Source organism: Phacochoerus africanus, chromosome 8 (assembly GCF_016906955.1).
Source record: "Phacochoerus africanus isolate WHEZ1 chromosome 8, ROS_Pafr_v1, whole genome shotgun sequence".
NCBI lineage: Eukaryota > Metazoa > Chordata > Mammalia > Artiodactyla > Suidae > Phacochoerus > Phacochoerus africanus.
Genome location: NC_062551.1, coordinates 22,774,880 through 22,797,555, shown reverse-complemented (window position 1 = coordinate 22,797,555; position 22,676 = coordinate 22,774,880). Strand labels below are relative to the sequence as shown.

The 22,676-nt window shown below is 36.3% G+C and overlaps 1 protein-coding gene and 1 non-coding gene across 2 annotated transcripts in view; both read left to right on the top strand.

The window, feature by feature from the left end:
- CDH8 (cadherin 8) overlaps window positions 1-22,676 on the top strand; it is a 239,341-nt gene that overhangs the window by 128,466 nt on the left and 88,199 nt on the right. The gene's annotated exons all lie outside the window — the stretch shown is intronic.
- Window positions 1,546-1,676, top strand: LOC125134811 (small nucleolar RNA SNORA18). Its single transcript, XR_007136808.1, has one exon. It is a non-coding gene; the product is annotated as a small nucleolar RNA SNORA18 (small nucleolar RNA).

Genomic DNA, 22,676 nt, shown 5'->3' with positions numbered 1-22,676 from the left:
ACAGTGTCCATCCTCTCATCTCTCTGCAGACTGTCTTTTCCAAAGCATATAAATGCATCCCCGGAATTGTGTAGGCTTGAGGCTCAAAAGCTTGATCTTGTATTTAAGGTGCTGGGATAGTGCTGGCCTGAAGCTCCTCTTCACAACATAAGTAACCTGCACAGACAGAAGACTGTTAACTTTTAAAAATACAATGAATACTGGAGATAAGAGATGGCTAAATAAATAGGGTATGTTGTCCCCATTTTATAATACGGATATACATGGAGTTAATTTCCTCAGGGACACTGAACTAGCACTTTCTGGAAGTAAAATGTCTACCGAGTCTGTCTTTCTGTATCAGTAGACTATATCCAAGTTAACAGCACATAGACTCCTTGCAAGTATCCAGAATTATTCTGGATTAGAGTCTCTCCTTTCTTTCTAACTCCTTTCTTTGCTCCCATGGAATCAGGCTTTGGTTTCTCAAAGGAATTCAACAATTTAAAATTTTTATATCGGTCTATTGCTGAGGTATGGGTCAAGGTAGATGTGCATTTCAGATCTTGTTTCATATTTGAAAACAATAAAGTTACTTCCTTTCTTATCAAAGCTGAAGCCTAGAAGGCAGAAAACAGTAGAACTCTCCTGCATTATCTGAAAGCATTTTTAAACAATTAGATGCCCGTAATGATGTGATGCCAAAACATCTGGCAGCAGAAATGAAAAATTAAATTAACTGACATTTATCCATATAAAGCAGAGCAACAGATGCGAGGGAAAGCCTGGATGAGTATCTCAACTAATTTTGATGAATTCCAGTAGAAATAAACCCTAATTGTCCATTTATTAAGTCTTTGGAATCATGATTCTAATGATAGTAATAGTAATCTCATCTGAGAGTTGGGTGCCAAACTGAAGTGTCAGCCTGCAGCATTTGAAAATCATCCCTTTTTTAATACTCAGATGTCTTCATTCTTTTTTTTTCCTGAAATTTTTTTTTTGTTTGTTTCTCAGCTCTGTTGAGATTTAGATATTTGACTTAAGCACTTGGTTTAAACAACAAAAACTTCTTTAAAAATCATATTATTCCTGCATTCTTTTATCTGCCTTATTCACACAGATTGTTAGGGTTATAGTTCTACTGGAAGTTTCATTTGCATTCTTCTTGAATCCAACAGCATAATGGTGATGATCTCTTAATTTATCCAGCGTATAGCTCTTTACACAGATTTCATTAATCTTTGCAGCATTTCTCTGAGGTATATAAAGGGCAAGTATTATCAGACCCGTTTTTCAAGTGTAGAAAATAAGAGAAAATGAGATAGAAAATCATTTTCTTAGGACAACAATAAGAGCTTTGACTAAACCACCCCATATTTGTAGTTGTGGTACTGGTTTGAAACTATGACAAATATTAGCTAATTAATTCACATGGAAATTATTTCATAAACATGTACCATGGTGAGTTATTTGTGTGTGTGTGTTTCTATAGATCTGTATCTAGTTTTATTCTTAGGGGAAGAGGAAAGGGAATTGTTCCTGTGCATTAAAATAAGCATTGGAGTTGAGGTCTATCTTGATGGGGCTTTTTCTACAGACCTACATCTCATTGGAAATGCCTCATAGAGTAACTCTGGTTTCCTTTACTCACAGAACTGTGTGTTGGATCTGTGGGAAAGAACTACAAGTCAGATGTGCTAAATAAGCTTAACAATCAAACTCGTTTTTATCTTAGGTATTGGCATATCCCAACAGTCTGTCCTACTCTAGGTTACGATTGCTTAGGAGTGAATACGATTTGAACTTAATGCACATTTAGAGGGCATCAAAAAATTCAGAACCAGACGGATCCATCTCCTCTGACCATAAACACATGGCCCTAAAGTTAATTGCTTGAGAAAACTAGATGCCAAAGATTACAGGTGGGAATTACAGGTGAAGTGTGCCCATATTCCATTGGAAATCAGGGAAGCCCAACTAAAAGAATTGTGGGTGACTTGACACAACAACTGTGGACTGAGGAAAAAAATTCTTTTTGAAAGGGCTATCTTGAAGATTATGACTCAAACATTGGAGGACCTAAGGTGGTTGACAGTGGAAAGAAGAAGAACGTGTGAAATTCCTTGAAAATTAATTGACTTAAAATAATTTTGCCTGTGTTCCACATAATTTAAAAACTTTTTCCGCTTTTTGTAAAGTAAATAAAATAAGCACTGGAGAACTGTGAACTAATTTCAGTGAATCAATCCCTTGGTCTTTGTCATACCACACATTACCTTTATCCTAAATGTGTCAGTTTTCTCTAGTTTTCTCCCAAAAGCTTGTGACACAAGACGATGAAGACAGAGAATCTTTGGTATACTTAGTTTAGTGTTGAGACAAAAGGAAATGTCTCATTAATCTGACACCTTTATGGACACGTGTAATGGTCATTATGCCGCATCAGTAATTGAACGTGAATGGTTAGTGATTCATGTAGGTGGTAATAATTATTCTTAGTTTTCCAAAGACAGACTGAGCCCATTTGGGGCCATCTGTGGAGAAACACAGGGAAGGTGCTAAAGTTGGGTGGTGAGCGCTCTTTGATTTGAATCTAAAATCCATTTGTTTTTCAACCAGCTGCTCTTGACCTCCATGCTATGCCCTTTCTCACTTCTGCCATCAAAGAAAGGAGTCTGAGCCAGAGAGCCTTTGTTTGAATTCTGTCTGGGTTACGTACGGGTTAGGTGACAATGGGAAAGTCTCCCCATGTTTCTGAGCTTCATTTCCTTCTTTGTGAAATGCGAATGATAACACCAACATCATAGGATGCTGAATGATCTGAGGTAGAGAAGGCACCTAGTTAGCACCTAGCATCATGCCAGGTACATTGAAATGGACAATTAGTTATTTTAGATGTATTAATTCATTTTGTGGTCACAGTATCTTGTTCACCCTAAATTATTCATCTTTGAATTTCCAGGAGCTAGCAGAAACTAGAATATGATACTCAGTGATATTAGTTGCTGTTATTGAGGGTCTGCCTTGCTCCATTAGCCATTCATTTTGCTGTTACAGATATAACTTTTTTATTTCACTTCTAATGATTCTACAAAATATACAGAATCCTAATCTATTCTGTAACAGCTTTGAAGCATTTCCAGCTATGCTTCCCTACTTATTTAGCAAAGGGATTAAAAACAACTACCCCTCCCCCTGAAATCCCTAAACTATCAACTCAACGTGAATTTTGCTATTTTCTTGAAGTTAAACCCTAGGCATAAAAATGGCAAATGCTTTTTTATGCTGTCAGTTGTGTATTCAGATAACACTTGGTTCTGCCAGAAATGTCCACAGAATTGAAATTTAGAAGATACATAGGCAGAAAATCCGACCGGGGACAATCAGAGATTTCCCTTTCAACTCTAGCTCCCAACAGTATTATTTTACAGTTAATGTGCACTCCATCGACTTGGAGGCTCTGATACACATGGAAGGATCAATGGAGGGCTTTGGGGAGGAGGAGAGCCTGCAGACACTCTGCAGTCCTGAGGCCACGACTGGGTGGTGTATCTGAGGTTCCTGTTATGAGCATAGTGTCCAGAGAGTAATATAATCAGAGCTGCTGGAGTGAATAATATGTATTCTGACCCCAGCATGTGTGTCTGAAGTTCATGATGCTCCCTGCTGTAAAGAGCTAGAAACCTGACCCACAGGAACTGGACTAACAGACGAAGAAAAAGATTGGGCAGTTTGGCATCTTGCTTAAGAACATAGGCTCTGGAGAGAGACAGACCAGGTCTTTCCTGTTATCCCTTTATGTACTGTACAAGCTCAAATAAGACGTGTAATATAGGGCACTTTGTTTAATATTCTCACCCTAGCAGGAAGTTGGTGCCTAAATATTCTAACTCTCACTAAAAACAAAGCTGTATTTTTGTGGGATGCACATGAGTTGTTCAGAAAGTATGCTAAGGCACCTCTTCTCAAGCTTTTATGTGCCTTTGTGTTAACTGGAAATCTTGCAAAAAAGCAGATTCAGATTCTCAAAGTTAGGAGTAGAAATTCTGCATTTTTAATAAGCTTCCAGATGATGCTGACATAACTGGTCAGTGGGCTAAATTGGAGTAGCAAGGTTCTAGTTATTATGTAATAGTTATCACAAAGCAAAACTTTAGGCTAGTGTTTCTGAGCTCAGTATGCATCCATCACACTCACCTGGGTTGTATATTTATCTATGCATTTTTGAGAGACAAATATTTATTTCAGAAAGACGGGAAAATTTTTGAGGTATTAATGTCTACTAGTAAGGACATTTGCAAGGAATTTTTTTTTTATTGAAGTACAGCTGATTTATAATGTTGTACCAATTTCTGCTGTACAGCAAAGTGATTCAGTCACACATATATGAACATTTTTTTCATCTATCGTCCCCCATTATGTTCTAACCCAAGAGATTGGACACAGTTCCCTGTGCCAATAGGACCAGTTGTGCCAATAGGACCAGTTGTGCCAATAGGACCTCAGGCCCATCCATTCTAAATGTAATAGTTTGCATCTAATAACCCCAAACTCCCAATCCATCCCACTCCCTCCCTCCCCCCTTGGCACAAGTCTGTTTTTTATGTCTGTGAGTCTATTTCTATTTTGTAGGTAGGTTCATTTGTGCCTATTTTAGATTCCAAAAATAAGTGATATTGTATGGTATTTATCTTTTTCATTCTGACTTACTTCACTTAGGATAATCTCTAACTGCATCTATGTTACTGCAAATGTCATTATTTTGTTCTTTTTATGGAATAATAGTATTCCATGGTATATATGTACCACATCTTAATTGATTTACCTGTCAATGGACATTTAGGTAGTTTCCATGGCTTGGCTATTGTTAATAGTGCTGCTGTGAACATACAGGTGCATGTATCTTTTTGAATTGTAGTTTTGTCCAAATAGATGCCCAGGAATGGGATTGCTCGATCATGTGGTAGTTCTATATTTAGTTTTCTGAGGGACCTCCATACTGCTTTCCATAGTAGTTGTATCAATGTACATTCCCACCTACAGTGAAGGAGGATTCCCTTTTCTCCACACTGTCTCCAGCATTTGTTATTTGTAGACTTACTAATAATAGCCATTCTGACTTGTGCGAGGTAGTATCTCATTGTAATTTTGATTTGCATTTCTTTAATTGTTGAGCATTTTTTCATGTGCCTGTTGGCCATTCATATGTCTTCTTTGGAGAAATATCTATTCAGGTCTTTTGCCCATTTTTTGATTGGGTTGTTTGTTTCTTTGTTGTTGAATTGTTTGTATTTTTTGGAGATTAAGCCTTTGGTTGCATAATTTGCAACTTTTTTTTTTCCCATTCTGTAGGTTGTATTTTTGTGTTTCTTTGGGGTTTTTTGTTTTTGCTTTGTTTTTATAAATTTCCTTTGCTGTACAAAAGCTTTTAAGTTTGATTAGATCCCATCTGTTTGTTTTTAATTTCTATTGTCCTGGAAGACTGACCTAAGAAAACATTTGTATGGTTGATGTCAGAGAATGTTTTGCCTATGTTCTCTTCTAGATTTATGGTGTCTTGTCTTATTGAAGTCTTTAAGCCATTTTGAGTTTTTATGCATAGTATGAGAGTGTGCTCTAGGTTAATTGATTTACATGCAGCTGTCCAGTTTTCCCAGCACCACTTGCTGAAGAGACTTGTCTTTTTCCCATTTTATATTCTTGCCTCCTTTGTTGAAGATTAATTGACTGTAGATGTCTGGGTTTATTTCTGGGCACTCTGTTCTGTTCCATTTCTCTATATGTCTGTTTTTGTACCAGTACCACACTGTCTTGATTATTATAGCTTTGCAATATTGGCTGAAGTCTGGGAGAGTTATGCCTCCTGCTTGGTTTTTGTTCCTCAGTATTTCTTTGACAATTCTGGGTATTTTAGGGTTCCATATAAATTTTTGGATTGTTTGTTCTAGTTCTGTGAAAAACATCATGGGTAATTTGATAGGGATTTCATTAAATCTGTAGATTACTTTGGGTAGTATAGCTATTTTAATAATATTAATTCTTCTAGTCCAGGAGCATGGGATATCTTTCCATTTCTTTGAATCCTCTTTAATTTCCTTAATTAATGTTTTATAGTCCTCAAAGTATGTGTCTTTCGCCTCCTTAGTCAGGTTTAGGTATTTTATTTATTTTAATTTTTGGTGCTATTTTAAAATGTATTTTTTATAATCCTTTTCTAATATTTCATTGTTAGCACACAGAAATGCAACCAACTTCTGAATATTAATCTTATATCCTGCTACTTTGCTAAATTACTTTATCAGATCAAGTAATTTCTGTGTGGAGTCCTTAGGGTTTTCTGTATATAGTATCGTGCCATCTGCCTAGAGGGAGACAATTTTACCTCTTCCCTTCCAATTTGGATGTCTTTTATTTATTTTTCTTCTCTGATTGGTGTGGCTAGGACTTCAAAAAAGTATGCTGAATAAAAGTGGTGAGAGTGGACATGCTTGTCTTGTTCCTGATCTTTGCAGGAATGCTTTCAGCTTTTCCCTGTTGGGAATGATGTTAGTTGTGGGTTTGCCATATACAGCCTTTTACTGTGTTGAGGTAAGATCCCTCAGTGCCCACTTTCTGGAGAGTTTTTATCATTAATGGGCATTGAATTTTTTCAACAGATTTTTTTTGCATCTATTGAGATGATCATATGGCTTTTATTCTTCAGTTTGTTAACGTGGTGCATCACACTAGTTGATTTCTGAATACTGAATCCTTGCACCCTGGGATAAATCCCACTTAGTCGTGATGTATGATCCTTTTAATGCAGTGTTTGATTCAGTTTGCTAGTATTTTGTTGAGGATATTTGTGCCTATGTTCATCAGTGATTTGGACCTGTAATACATGTGGGTTTCTTCAGGGACTGGCTTAGAGGTTGCGTTCCATGGTGTCAAAATTGCAAAAGCGACTATCTCAAGAGAGACGGAAAGTGAAATCTATTAGTTTCTTATAGATATATATGTCCAATACTCACAAAGTTTTACTTTTCTTATTTTCTGTTGCTTAAGCAGTAACACAGTTCAGATTCAGGAGAAAGGTCTCAAAGGAATATTAAATAATTTTATGCAATGTTTTAAAAACATCACAAACTACTTTTGTCTAGAAATTATTAAATTCCTACTAAAACACTCCAAGTTTTCGATGAATTTTCACGTCAGCTTCAGCATCAGAATATAGGGGTACATTCTTGTATAAGGGAACATGTTTAGGAAGACTTCTATATAGACACTGTTATTTAAAAAGAGGAAAGATGGAAGTTACAAAGAAGCCAGTGATAAATAGCAATTCCTGAATTCACTTGGCATATATCACTGGTTCCTTCTATATGGCACTTCTTTGAAAAACTAATTATCTTAGACTCTCAGCTCTATTCTTTGGCTCTTGATTTGGCCCCAATCATTCTTCTTCTTCTTCTTCTTCTTCTTTTTTTTTTTTTTTAAATAAATTGTGTTTGTACCTGGTATCTGCCTTCCGCCTATAAATGTTTGAGACCAGGGGCCTCTTTTTGTTTTCCATTGTCTCTGTTAATCAAAACCAGTGCATTTCCTTTAAAGAGTAATCAATGTATAATCCATTTCATTAAAAAAGAGTTACACTCCCAAGTCTCTTCACAATGAGCCCTTCTTGACTTTGGGAATCTAGTGAAACTGCTGTGGTCAATACTCTTTAAGATTTTTAACAGAGAGAATCTGGGAGCCATGTTCTGTCCTTAGAACCTTCACAGCGCCTTTCATCTCTCTGAAAGTTCCCATGAGGAACCTCAGATCTTTCTGAGATATTAACAACAAAGGATCACATTGTCCCAATATGTATTTGATCTGTGGGATGAGACATATCTTAATTTGAGAATTGTTTTTCTCTGGAGAGCCTGCAGATTAAAAAGCTTTATTTTCAAACCCAACCAGTCTTGATGGAAAATTTCCTCCTTTTGCTAATTTTTCCCCCCTCCACATTTTATTTAGGCAATGAGAATAATCAATGTGGCATTTTAAAAAATTCTGTTTCTGCTTGAAATCTCTTAATTAGAATATCAAATTCATTTGGTACATTTCCTTTTCTTCTGCATGACCTGCAGGTGACATGGTCAAAAATCTAGCCCCTACATACAAGGGTCTCCTTTCCTCTAACTACCAATAACACTTTCCCTGTTTTCTTTACTATAAGACCTTGTCAGCAGTCTCCTCATATCCTTTTGGCTTTCACTAACAATTTTCCCAATTTATCTAACTCTTGTTTGCCACCTGGTCCCAAAGCCAATGCCACATGTTTTAAGTTTTTATTGCAGTAGTACCTTACATCCAGGGACTAAAATTTGTTCTGGTTACTGTTACATAACAGACTGCTCTGGAACTTAATGGCATAAAACAATAACAAATATTTATTTTGCTCACAAATATGAAAAGTGAGTAGTGCTTGTAATGGTCAGCTTGGTCTCTGCAGAATGTGGTACCAGCTGGGAAAGCTTGAACATGGCTGACCATCCAATTTCAAGATGCCTCACTCAAATGGCTGGCACATTGGTGTTGGCTCTTTGCTGCCTGTCCAGGAGAGAGCTTGGGCTCCTTCATTGTCTGGTGTCTGTGTTCCAATAGTGAGCATCCCAACAAAGATGGGACACGAGTCTAGAAATTGACATAGTGTCACTTTTTTTTATATACTATTGTTTAGTAAGAGAACAAACATCCAAGAGAAGGGAACACACACCCTACCTTGCACTAAGGTGTATGGCAAACAATTTGGGGACCATGTTTTAAAATTACCACACTGGAGTTCCAATTGTGGCTCAGCAGAAACGAACCCAACTAGTATCCATGAAGATGCAGGTTTGATCCCTGGCCTTGCTCAGTGGATTAAGGATCTGGTGTTGCCACAAGCTACAGTGTAGGTCACAGACATTGCTCAGATCTGGCATTGCTGTGGCTATGGCATAGCCTGGAAACTGTAGCTCCGATTCAGCCCCTAGCTTGGGAACTTGCATATGCCATGCGTGCAACCCTAAAAAGACAAACAAAATAAAAAATAAAATAAAATAACCACACTAACTTGCTTCCCACAAGAACATGTTACAAAAGACAATTAAGATAGCCTTTCTGTACAGTAGAGAAAAATAATTACAGAAATTTAAAAAAAAGGTAGCCTTAAACTATTTTTAACACTGTATACTACTATTAGAATTATTATTACATACAATTAAATATGTTTTAAATACTCTTAAAGCTTTAAGTCCTAAAACTTTAGAACATTCTAAAAGTTGAGGATATCTGTATAACTTCCCTGTTACTTCATAAACCCTGTTAGATATGTTCCTTGTTGTACTTTATCTTTGAATTTAAAAAGCCCTTGTTCTAAGGCTGGTCTTTGCAGTCTAACTAGCTCTGTGACCTTGAGATTGTATCTTGTATCCAGTGAACTTTTAAAAAAATTTCTGAATAAACAAAGAATATTAATGACATATGTCCTACTTAACTCAGAGGGATTTGTGACAGTAAGACAGTTTATCAGAAATAAAAAAAGAGAACATGAGCATTAATACAGGGCATATATATTTCCTTATTTCACTGACTTTTTTCATTTTTTAAAATTTTATTTAAGTATAGTCGATTTACCATGTTGTGATACTTTCCGCTCTACAACAAAGTGATTCAGTTATACATGGACACACATACATTCTTTTAGATTCTTTTTCTTTTCAGAACATTGGGTAGAGTTCTCTGTGCTATACAGCATGTCCCAGTTGGCCAACCATTCCATATACCTCAGTGTGCATATGCCAACCCCAAATCCCCAGTCCATTCCTACACCCCAACACCTATTCCCTTTGGTAACTGTAAGTTTTTCCAAGTCTGTGAGTCTGTTTCTGTTCTGCAAAGAAGTTCATTTGTATCCTTTTTATAGACTCCATATATAAATGATATCATTTGATATTTTTCTTTCACTGACTAAATTCACTTAGTATGATAATCTCTAGGTCTATCTATATTGCTGCAAATGACATTAATTCATTCGTTTTCATGGCTGAGTAATATTCCATTGTATATATGTATCACTTCTCTTTGATCCATTCCACTGTCAATGGGCAGTCAAGTTGCTTCCATATCTTGGCTATTGGAAATAAGGCTGCAGTGAACACTGGGGTGCATGTATCTTTTTGAGTCATGATTTTCTCCAGATATATGCCCAGGAATGGGGTTGCTGGGTAATATGGTAATTGTTTTTAGTTTTTTGAGAAACCTCCATATTGTTTTCCACAGTGGTTGTACCAATTTACTTTCCCACCAACAGGGTAATAGGGTTCCTTTTTCTACACTTAGTGTTTGTAGACTTTTTGATGATGGCCATTCTGGCTAGTATAAGGTGGTATCTCATAGTAGTTTTGATATTCATTTCTCTAATATTTGTGATGTTGAATATCTTTTCATGTGTTTTTTGGCCATTTGTATGTCTTCTTTGGAGAAATGTCTATTTGGATCTTATGACCATTTTTTGATTGGGTTGTTTGCCTTTTTTGATATTGAGCTATTTGAGGTGTTTATATATTTGGGACATTAATCTCTTGTCACTTGTTTCATTTGCAAATATTTTTCTCCCCTTCTATGGGTTGTATTTCCACTTTGTGTAGGGTTTCCTTTGCTGTGAAAAGAAAATTAAGTTTTATAAGGTCCTATTTATTTTTGTTTTTATTTGTATTACTCTTGGAAGTGGATCTGAGAAGGTATTGCTATGATTCATGTCAAGAGAGTGTTCAGTCTCTGTTTTCCTTTAAGAGTTTTATAGTATATGGTCTTAGATTTAGGTCTTTAATCCATTCTGAGTTTATTTTTGTGTGTGGTATTATAGCGTTCTAATCATTCTTTTGCATATAGCTATCCAGTTTTCCCAGCACCACTTATTGAAGGGACTGTCTTCTCTCCATTTTATATTCTTGTGTCCTTCATTGTAGATTAGTTGACCATAGGTGAGTGGATTTACTTCTGGGCTTTTTATCCTGTTCTATTGATCTATATGTCTGGTTTTGTGCCACCCATACTGTTTTGATGACTGCACCTATATGAAATCAAGGAGCCTGACTGTCCAGCTCCATTTTTCTTTCTCAGGATTGCTTTGGTTGTTTGGGGTCTTTTGTGTTTCCATACAATTTTAAAAATTTCTTGTTCTAGTTCTGTGAACAGTGTCATTGGTAACTTGACAGGGATTGCACTGAATCCGTAGATTGCCTTGGGTAGTAGTCATTTTCACTATATTGATTCTTCCATTCCAAGAGCAAGGTATATCTTTCCATCTATTTGTGTCATCTTTGATATCTTTCATCAGCATCTTAGTTTTCAGAGTGCAGGTCTTTTGTTTTTTTATGTAAATTAATTCTTTCTTTACAATTTGGATACCTTTTATTTCTTTTTCTTCTCTGAATGCTGTGGCTTAGATGTCCAAAACTATGTTAATTAAAAGTGGCGAGAGCAGACATCCTTATCTTGTTCCTGATCTTAGCTTTCAGCTTTTCACCATTGAGAATGATGTTAGCTGTGGGTTTGTCATATATGGCCTTTAATTGTGTTGAGATAGGTTCCCTCTTTTCCCACCTAAAAACAGAAATGGGGGTTGGATTTGTCAAAAGCTTTTTCTGCATCTCTATTGAGATGATTATATGTTTTTTATTCTTCAATTTGTTAATGTAGTTTATCATACTGATTGATTTGTGGATATTGAAAAAATCCTTGATCCTTGGGATAACTCCCACTTGATCATGCTGTATGATCCTTTTAATGCATTACTGGATTCAGTTTTCTAGTATTTCGCTGAGGACTTTTGCATCTGTGTTCATCAGTGATATCGGCCTGTATTGTGTGTGTGTGTGTGTGTGTGTGTGTGTGTGGTGTGTGTGTGTGGTTTTTGTATCAAGGTGATGGTGGCCTCATAGAAGGAGTTTGAAAGTGTTTCTTTCTCTGTGATATTTTGGAAGAGTTTCATAAGGAAAGGTGTTAACTCTTCTCTAAATGTTTAATAGATATCTCCCATGAAGCCATCTGGTCCCGGATTTTTTTTGGTGAAAGTTTTTAAATTACATTTTCAATTTCAGTACTTGATATTGGTCCATTCATCTTTTCTATTTCTTCCTAGTTTAGTCTTTGAAGATTTTTCCTTTCTAAGAATTTGTCCATTTATTCTAGGTTGTCCATTTTATTGACATATAGTTGCTTATAGTGGTCTCTTCTGATCCTTTATATATTTATGTGATGTCCACTGTAACCTTTCCTTTTTGATTTTGAATTTTATTGATTTGAGTCCTCTTATTTTCTTGATGAGTCTGGCTAAAGGGTTTATCAATTTTGTTGATTTTTTTTTTTTTTGGTCTTTTGTCTTTTGTCCTTTTAGGGCTGTACCAGCGGCATGTGGAGGTTCCCAGGCTAGGGGTCTAATCAGAGCTGTAGCGGCCAGCCTACACTAGAGCCACAGCAATGCCAGATCTGAGCCACATCGTGACCTACACCACAGCTCACGGCAACGGTGGATCCTTAACCCACTGAGTGAGGCCAGGGATCGAACCAGCAACCTAATGGTTCCTGGTCATATTTGTTTCCGCTGCACCATGACGGGAACTTCTTGTTGATCTTTTAAAAGAACCAGCTTTTTAAAAAATTACTTAATGATTTTATTACATTTATAGGTGTACAATAATCATCACAACCAAATTTTATAGCATTTCCATCCCAAACTCTCAGTACAGCCCCCACCCTATAACCTGTCTCATTTGGAAACCGTAAGTTTTTCAGTCTGTGAGTCAGTATCTGTTCTGCAAAGAAGTTCATTGTGTCCTTTTTTAAGATTCCACATGTAAGTGATATCATTTGATGTTGGTGTCTCATTGTATGACTAACTTCATTTAGCATGATAATTTCTAGGTCCATCCATGTTGCTAAAAATGCCATTATTTCTTTCTCTTTAATGGCTGAGTAATAATTCCATTGTGTATATGTACCACACCTTATCCACTCCTCTCTCAATGGACATGTAGATTGTTTCCATGTCTTGGCTATTGCATACAGTGCTGCAGTGAACATTGGAGTATATGCGTATTTTTGAGTCATGGTTTTCTCTAGATAGATGCCCAGGAATGAGATTGCTGGATCAAATGGTAATTCTATTTTTAGTTTTTTGAGGAATCTCCATACTGTTTTCCACAGTGGTTGCACCAATTTTCATTCCCACCAACAATGTAATAGTGTTCCTTTTTCTCCACATCCTCTCCAGCACTTACTTCTGGCTGGTGTAAGGTCGTACCTCATAGTGGTTTTGATTTGCATTTCTCTACTAATGAGTGATGTTGAACATATTTTCAGGTGTTTTTTGGCCTTCTGTATGTAAGAGAACCAGCTTTTAGTTTCACCAGTCTTTTCTATTGTTTTCTTCATTTCTATTTCATTTATTTCTCCTTTGATCTTTATGATTTCTTTCCTTCTACTGACTTTGGATTTTGTTTGTTCTCCTTTCTCAAGTTGCTTTAGGTATAAGGTTAGGTTATTTGTTTGATATTTTTTCTTGTTATCTGAAGTAGGTTTGTATTGCTATAAACTTACCTCTTAGAATGGCTTCTGCTGCATCCCATAGGTTTTGGATCATTGTGTCTTCATTGTCATTTCTCTCTAGGTATTTTTTAAATTTCCTTTTTGATTTGATCACTAATTTCTTCCATTGGTTGTTTGGTAGCATATTGTTTAGTCCTCACATGATTGTTTTTTATAGTTTTTTTTCTTGTCATTGATTTCTACTCTTAGAGTCTTGTGGCTAGAAAAGATGCTTGATACAATTTCAGTTTTCTTAAATGTACTGAGGCTTGATTTGTGGCCCAAAGTGTGATCTATCCTAGAGTATATTCCATGTGCAATTGAGAAGAATGTGTATTCTTCTGCTTTTGGATGGAATATTCTATAAATATTAAAGTCCATCATGTCTAATGCATCATTTAAGGCCTGTTTTTCCTTGATGGTTTTATGTCGGGATGATCTGTCCATTTCTGTAAGTGGGGTGTTAAAGTCCCCCACTATTATTTTGTTATTGTTGATTTCTCCTTTTAAGGCTAACAGCAATCATCTTATAAATTGAGGTGCTGCTACATTGGGTGCATATATATTTACAACTGTTGTATCTTCTTCTTGGATTAATCCTTTGATCATTATGTAATGGCCTTCTTTGTCTCTTGTAATCATCTTTATTTTAGTCTAATATTTTGTTTAATATGAGTATTGCTACTCCAGCTTTCTTTTGATTTCTGTTTGCATAAAATATCATCTTCCATCCTCTCACTTTCAGTTTGAATGTATCCATAGAATTGAAGTGAGTCTCTTGTAGACGGCATACATATATGGGTCTTGTTTTGTATACATTCAGCCAGTCTAGGTCTTCTAGTTGGAGCATTTAGTCCATTTACATTTAAGGTAACTATTATTATTTTTTAATTTATTTTTTATTGTTATTTCCCCCAACACACTTTTTTTTTTCCCCACTGTACAGCATGTGGACCCAGTTACACGTACATGTATACATAATTTTTTCTCCCATGGTCATGCTGTGTTGTTAGTATCTAGACATAGTTTTCAGTGCTACACAGCGGGATCTCATTGTAAATCTATTCCATGAGCAATAGCTTGCATCCGTTGACCCCAAGCTCCCAGCTCCTCCCACTCACTCTTCCTCCACCCAGGCAACTACAAATCTATTCTCCCAGTCCGTGATTTTCTTTTCTGTGGAAAGGTTCATTTGTGCTATATATTATATACCAGATAAGAGTGATATCATATGGTATTTGTCTTTCTCTTTCTGACTTATTTCACTCAGTATGAGAGACTCTACTTCCAGCCATGTTGCTGCAAATGGCATTGTTTCATTCTCTTTTATTGCTGAGTAGTATTCCATTGTGTATATATACCACATCTTTACTCAGTCCTCTGTCAGTGGATATTTGGGTTGATTCCATGTCTTGGCTATTGTGAATAGAGCTGCAAAGAACATGCGGGTGCTTGTGTCTTTTTTAAGGAAAGTTTTGTTCAGATATATGCCCAAGAGTGGGATTGCTGGATCATGTGGTAGTTCTATGTATAGATTTCTAAGGTACCTCCATACTGTTCTCCATAGTGGCTGTACCAGCTTACATTCCCACCAACAGTGCAGAGGGTTCCCTTTTCTGCACAACCCCTCCTGCATTTGTTATTTGTGGACTTGTTAATGATGACCATTCTGACTGGTGTGAGGTGGTATTTCATAGTAGTTTTGATTTGCATTTCTCAAATAATCAGGGATGTTGAGCATTTTTTCATGTGCTTGTTGGCCATCTGTATCTCTTCCTTGGAGAAATGTCTATTCAGGTCCATGGCCATTTTTTGATTGGGTTGTTGGCTTTTTTGGTGTTGAGTTGTATAAGTTGCTTGTGTATTCTAGAGATTAAGCCCTTATCTGTTGCATCATATGAAACTATTTTCTCCCATTCTGTAAGTTGTCTTTTTGTTTTCTTTTTGGTTTCATTTGCTATGCAAAAGCTTGTCAGATTCATTAGGTCACATTGGTTTATTTTTTGCTCTTATTTCTGGTTGCTTTAGGAGACTGACCTGAGAAAATATTCATAAGGTTGATGTCAGAGAATGTTTTGCCTATGTTCTCTTCCAGGAGTTTGATGGTGTCTTGTCTTATATTTAAGTCTTTAAGCCATTTTGAATTTATTTTCGTGCATGGTGTGAGGGTGTGTTCTCGTTTCATTGATTTGCATGCAGCTGTCCAGGTTTCCATTGTGCCTCCTTTGTCAAAGATTAATTGACCATAGGTGTCTGGGTTTATTTCCAGGTTCTTTATTCTGTTCCATTGGTCTGTATGTCTGTTTTGGTACAAGTACCACACTGTTTTGATGACTGTGGCTTTGTAATTTTGCTTGAAGTCTGGAAAAGTTATGCCTCCTGCTTGGTTTTTGTTTCTCAGAATTGCTTTGGCAATTCCGGGTCTTTTGTGGTTCCATATAAATTTTTGGATTGTTTGTTCTAGTTCTGTGAAAAATGTCATAGGTAATTTGATAGGGATTGCATTGAATCTGTAGATTGTTTGGGGTAGTATGACCATTTTTACAATATTAATTTTCCAATCCAGGAAAATGGAATATCTTTCCATTTCTTCACATCTTCTTTAATTTTCCTGATTAATGCTTTATATTTCTTGGCATATAAGTCCTTTACCTCCTTGGTCAGGTGTATTCCCAAGTACTTAATTTTTTGTGGTGCAATTTTAAAGGGTATTCTATTTCTGTATGCCTTTTCTAATATCTCATTGTTAGTATACAGAAATGTGACTGATTTCTGAATGTTAATCTTATATCCTGCTACTTTGCTGAATTTGTTGATCAGTTCAAGTAGTTTTTGGGTTGAGTCCTTAGGGTTTTCTATGTATAGTATCATGTCATCTGCATACAATGACAGTTTTATCTCTTCTCTTCCTATTTGGATGCCTTTTATTTATTTATTTTTGTTTGTTTGTCTGATTGCTGTGGCTAGGACTTCCAAAACTACGTTGAATAGCAGTGGTAAGAGTGGGCATCCCTGTCTTATTCCAGATTTTAGTGGGAAGGCTTTTAATTTTTCTCCATTGAGTATTATATTTGCTGTGGGTTTGTCATAAATGGCTTTGATTATGTTAAGGAATGTTCCCTCTATTAAGGTAATTATTGATATGTATGTTCTTATTGTCATTTTGTTAATTGTTTTGGATTTGTTTTTATTGGTCTTTTTCCCCCCTTCTTCTCTTGTTTTCTTCTCTGTGGTGTAATGAATATCTTTAGTGTCATGTTTGGATTGCTTTGTGTGTGTGTGTGTGTGTGTGTGTTTCTATCTATTGTAAATTTTTGGTTTGTGGTTATCGTGAGGTTTTGATATAGGAGTCCATATATATATATATATATGTATATGTATACACACACACACACACAGATTGTTTTAAATTGCTGGTCTCTTAATTACAAATGCATCTCCAGTATACTGCATTTGTCCTTTCCTCTTCTCAAAATTTCTGTGTTTGGTATCACATTTCTGTGTGGATGATTCCTTACCTTTACTCTGTTTACCTTTACCAGTGAGCCTTCTTATTTGTAATATTCTTATTTCTGATTGTGGTCTTTTCCACCTAGAGAAGTTCCTTTAGTATTTGTTGTAAACCTGGTATAGTGGTGCTGAATTCTCTTAGCTTTTTGCTTGTCTATAAAGCATTTGATTTCTCCTTGAAATCAGAATGAGGGAGGCTTGCTGGGTAGAATATTCTAGGTTGGAGGGTTTTTTTCCCTTGATCACATTAAATATATCATGCCACCTCCCTTCTGGTATGCAGAGTTTCTGCTGAAAACTCAGCTGATAACTTTATCAGGGTTCCTTTTTCTGTTATTCATTGCTTTTCCCTAGCTGCTTTTAATATTCTTTCTCTTTAATTTTGGTCAGTTTGATGTATCCTAGGGTGTTCCTCCTTGGATTTATTCTATATGCTTGGTATTTGTTGTGCTTCCCAGATTTGAGTGGATTATTCCTTTCCCGTGTTAGGGAAGTTTTTGGCTATTATCTCTTCAAATATTTTTTCCGGCCCTTTCTCTCTCTTTTCTCCTTCTTGCAGCTCTATAATGTGAAATTTGGTGCTTTTAAAGTTTTCCCAGTGTTTTCTTATACTGTCCTCATTTCTTTTCATTCTTATTTCTTTATTCTTTTCCACATCAGTGATTTCCATCAGTCTGTCTTCCACCTCACCTTTTCATTCCTATTGGTCACTGCTAGTGAATTTTTGATTTTGGCTACTGTTTGTTGCATCTCTGCTTAATCTTGTGGGTTTTTTTTTTGTTTTTTTGTTTTTTGGTCTTTTCTGGGGCTGCACTCATGGCATATGGAGGTTCCCAGGCTAGAGGTCTAATCAGAGCTACTCCTACCGGCCTATACCACAGCCACAGCAATGCCAGATCTGAGCTGTGTCTGCGACCTACACCACAGCTCACAGCAATGCCAGATCCTTAGCCCACTGAGCAAGGCCAGGGATCGAACCTGCAACTTCATGGTTCCTAGTTGGATTCATTAACCACTGAGCCAAGACGGGAACTCCATGCTTAGTCTTTAAATCTTCTATTTCGTTGTTCAACATTTCTTATAATTTATCAATCTTTGCCTCGAGTTTTTTCCTGAGTTCTTGGATCATATTTACTATCATTGCTCTAAAGTCTTTTTCATGAGATTGACAATCATCATTTCATTTAGCTGTAGCTCTTTTTCTGGGATTTTTTTTTCTTCTTCCCTCGTCTGGCACACATTTCTCTGTCTTTTCATCTTGTATAGCTTTTTGTGTGGTATCCTTTTTACAGACTGCAGGATTGTAGCCTCTCTTGTTTCTGCTGTCTTCCCCATTGAGGGTGAAGTCAATAGTGGGGCTTCTAACACGCTTTCTCATGAGAGGGACTGGTGACTGCCCACTGTTAGGTGGAGCTGAGTCTTGTTCCTCTGGTGGGTGGGGCATTGTTTCTAGGTGTATTTAGAGGCAGCTGTGCGTCTAGGTGGGCTTTAGGCAGTCTCTTTGCTGATAAGTGGGGCTGTGCTACCACCCTATTGGTTGTTTGACCTGGTGCTTCTCAGCCCTGGTGGGTAGGGACAGATTTTTCCAAAATGGCAGCATCCAGGGAACTCACATTGATGATTATTCCCTGGACAACTGCTTCCAATGTCCTGCCCCCACAGTGCATCACAGCCACCTCCTGTTTTCCCAGGGGAACCTCCAAGACCCACAGGTAGATCTGACCCAGATTCTTAAGGAGTCCCTGCCTTGCCTTTGGAGCTAGTGCACATAAAACCCTGTGTGCGTCCTCCAAGAGTGGATTCTCTGTTTCGCCCAGTCCTGTGGCACTCCTACACATACGCCTCGCTGGATTTCAGTGCCACACCCCCAGGCGTGGGGATCTGATGTGGGGTTTGGAACTCTCACTCCAGTTGGAGAGCCTTTGCAATATGCTACTTTCCAGTCTGTGGGTTGCCTACCAGGCAAGTATAGGATTGCTTATATCACAAAAGTGACTCTCCTACCACCTCGATGTGGCTTCTTCTTTGTCTTTGGGTGTAGGATATCTTTTTTTTACTGTTGCCTGTCTGTTTTGTTCATAGTTGTTCAGGACTTGTAATTTTGGTGTTTTCATGAGAGAAGTTGAACTTAAGGGTTTCTACTCTGCCATCTTGTCCCAATCTCACAATAACATTTTAATCCAGAACTCTGGATACCTAATAAGAGAGCCTCAAGTAGTGAAATGAAGGGATTTCCAGGGGTCCAATTATTGGAAATAATAATTGAGTGAAGATTTTTTCAAGGTATGATGAATATGTGCAGACAGCAACTTGGAGCTGGGTTTGTCAAACTTCCAGGAGAATAAGAATCCTATCTCCCAAGCCCAGAGATTCTTACTCATTGGGACCTTGGTTGGGTTCAAGTCTATATGATTTTTGCAAATACCTCAAATAATTTCAGTATGAATGAGTGTGGAGCATCCTTTGGGAAACATTGTGGAGGGAGAATAATGAATAGAAAGTAAATATTCAGACCGAATATATTCTCCATTTAATCTGATACTATAGTACATTGTGTTATATATGACACTACTACGTAATTGCTATGTTTAGGTGATAATTTTGATATTGATATTATGTATGTAATACAAAGTTGCAATAATTTGGCACTGGGCAATTATACCTCTTACAGTGTGTGTGTGTGTGTGCGCGCGCGCGTGCATGTGCGTGCGTTTATATTGACTCCTAAAGCCTAAAAAGGAAACTATCCTCTCATAGTAATACTTTGGGACTTCTCTTATTTTCTAGTAATTTTTGATGTTAAGTTTTAATGTTGTGAATTTGTTGAAAAGGTTTTCAATAGTTGTGAGAAGTGAGTATGCAAGTGAAGAGGATGATAGATGAACTCAGATTTACCTTATATATTTGTCAATAGAAACATCTTAGTGGTTGTTGGAAAGGGTGAAAAGAGGCAACAGGGGCAGAAAATTTATGAGAAAATCTTGCTTAAACAATATATTTTATGGATACAAAAATGTACAAAATGTTCATATTTTGAGAGACTGAGTAACAATTTGAGCAAAAAAGAAAAGCTCAATACAAATAAAACAAAATTCAGTTACTTTTTCTTAATTAAAAATATGCGTGGATAATAAATAAGATAAATAAATAGGAGTTCCTGTTGTGCCTCAGTAGGTTAAGAACCCGACTAGTATCCATGAGGAATTTGGGTTTGATTCCTGGACTTGCTCAGTGGGTTAAAGGATTTGGCATTGCCGTGAGCTAGAGTCTTGGTCACAGATGCAGCTCGGATCTAGCATTGCTGTGGCTATGGTGTAGGCTGGTAGTTATAGTTCCAATTCAGCCTCCAGCTTGGGACCTTCCATATGCTGTAGGTGTAGCCCTAGGGGGAAAAAAAAGATCTAAATCAGTAAATAAATAGAAGATAAAATCATTAAAGAACAAAATTACCCATATAATTTTGTTTATAATCTGGGAACAACCACTGTTACATTTAGTATTTTCTTCAATATTTTTAACAATTTTAACTTACTCTATATGCAAATAATATTGCATATTCTCCCTGCTATGCAATAAAAAAACCTCTTTATATATATACCATATTCCTGACTACATTTTTTGTATGACTAGATTATAATTTAAGCAAATTTTTATTTGATGTGAAAATTTAAATAGCTAAATGTATGCTATTTTGAATCACTCAACTAGAAAAAAATAGTATAAAAACATACAGCTTCCATGAATAAATGTACATATGCACACACATAAATTCTAATAATTAGAGTCTCATGGATCAATTGTTTGTTTTCTGATTATTTTAGATATATTAATTGTGATTCCTCATGATAATACATGTTATTCAGACCAGTACTCACCTACTGACCAAGAGTTTGCATTCAGTCTTCACATTAGTCACTGAGCCTGCATTTATTTGGAGAATGTATTCCAACTCTTATGGACGTCTACCATGAAACTTCTGATGAGAGTCATTTGCCCTGTATCCTTCATCTTGTCTTGAGCCTGTGAATTATCATATTTTTACATTAAGCAAAATATATGGCTGCTGATAATATTTTTCCTTTGAGTCATTAGTCCATCCATCCACCCATCCATCTAGCCAATCATTTATGCATCTATTAATTACATTTTCAATCAGTTACTGATTTAATAAACATTTATTGACTAACCATTATATGCAAAACACAGAGCCATGTTTGGTATGCGATGTGAAGGAAATTAGAAAGGATTCTAGCTTTGAGAACCCAGATCTTTTTTTGAAGAATGTAAAAGTGTTTTATATTGGAATAGGACTCAGTTTGAGACCCCACACTGTAGCCTAGAAATGTTAGGAGTCCTGAGTTTATTTCTTACAAGTAGTTTAAGCCTCACAATGAATGAAACATGTTAAATGAGGAATTACCTTTTTTTGAATACTGCTGTTAGAAATACCAATTATCAATAATAATGTGTGGATATGATTTTTAACTTGAGAAAACTGTTTCAGGATAAAATACAAAAAATTCTATCACCCTAAAGCTAAATAGATGTCTTGTATCTACACTATTTTTCAAAAGCCCTTATTGCTCATCACTTATTCTTCAAATGCAGTGTGCATGCACTGTCCTACCTCTGGACTTGTTATATTATTTTTTTTTTATTTCCTTGGATATCCTGTCATTTCTCTACAGTTCTCACTACTGCTTTTCCATCAAAGTTTGGATCAAATAAATCTACCCTCTTTTAGAAACTGTATGTTGTGTTTCAACTACCTTGGAGTTTAGAGAAGTGATGTTCTAATTATCATTAGAGTTATTTGTGTATGTCCTATTACCTCCCACCTAATGTCACTAAGAGTGAAAACAACATTTTTACGCTTTTCTATAATCCTCATAGCTCATGGCATACAAAGTATCACATTGTAAATGATCAGCAAATATTCATTCAATGAGCAAATAATCTTATGGTTACTTTTTGGATACAATTTCAGAATTTTTAAGCACATGCTTATAATATGCTAAATACTATACAAAAAGGGGAAAATCTATCAGTCTATCAAGATACGGGGAAAGAAGAAGGCACAAAATTCTTGCAAATATTCTGATGTGGGGCTATGGCAGAAGAGAGGGTTCCTGAAGAAATAAAATATCCTCTGAGAACACAGCAGTTGCTTGTATACTTTAAAGTTAATAACCCAAGCCTAATTCTTTATTAAAACCTAGACTAGTTTTGTTTTACATTTTCTCGATTCCAGTAATCAAGAAAAGGATGTTACTTAATTCTCTCTGCAGTCTGTCACTATTATGGGCAAGTCTATTACTACCCCTAGGAAAATAATTTTATTTGCCAACCATCCAGAAATCTGTGATTGAATACTTCCAGACGTTAACCATGCTCTCCCTTTAGAATCTTTGCAGTAGCTGTTTCTTCTGACTGGAATATGCATCCTCGTGCTGTAGTCATAATTAATTCCATATCTAAGTCTTTGCTCAAATAAGCACAATCCTTGCCACCACCAATACCAGATCTTCCTTATCCTGCTTTATTTACTTTTATTAGCATTTAATCCTTTCTTACATAGTATATAATTT